The following is an 808-nucleotide window of genomic DNA, read 5'->3' on the forward strand; positions in this document are numbered from 1 at the left end:
CTCATTTCACTGAGCCCTAGAGTATTTATTTATTGACCACAAGCCACAACACACACACACACACACACACACACACACACACACACACACACATATATATATTATATATATATAGAGAGAGAAAGGGAGAGAAAGATGGTTGATAGATAGACTGATAGATAGATAGATAGATAGATAGATAGATAGAAAGATAGATAGATAGATAGATAGATAGATAGATAAATAGATAGGTAGATAGATAGATACATTTCTGCATCAAATATTCATTTGCCGACGTCGTAAACAGTGTTTCTGGGCAACTTCAACCAGTCCAAACAACATCACTCTACTGAGTTAGTCCATATATTATAAATGCCACTGACAATGTGACATCCTATATGAGTGTTTGACCTTACAACATGAGAGCTACAGGTTTCGTAGGAAGTATTAGCTTCGAGTTATACCACCGGAACATCCGAAAACCAATCTGGAGCAATGACAAATGACCTAAGTGACGACACATAAATGTATGTTTTCTCTGCACTTCAACTCCAGATTATTTAGAAATTATACCTTATTCTTTTTCTTTTATTTGTTTCAGTTATTTGAATGCGGCCATGCTGGAGCTCCGCCTTTAGTCGAGCAAATAAACCCCAGGACTTAATCTTTGTAAGCCTAGTACTTATTCTATCGGTCTGTTTTGCCGAACCGTTACGTTACGGGGATGTAAACACGCCAACATCGGTTGTCAAGCGATGGTTGGGGGACGGACGCATGAGCATTCAGACACACAAACACACACACACACACACACACACACACACACACA

Source organism: Octopus bimaculoides, chromosome 11 (assembly GCF_001194135.2).
Source record: "Octopus bimaculoides isolate UCB-OBI-ISO-001 chromosome 11, ASM119413v2, whole genome shotgun sequence".
Lineage (NCBI taxonomy): Eukaryota > Metazoa > Mollusca > Cephalopoda > Octopoda > Octopodidae > Octopus > Octopus bimaculoides.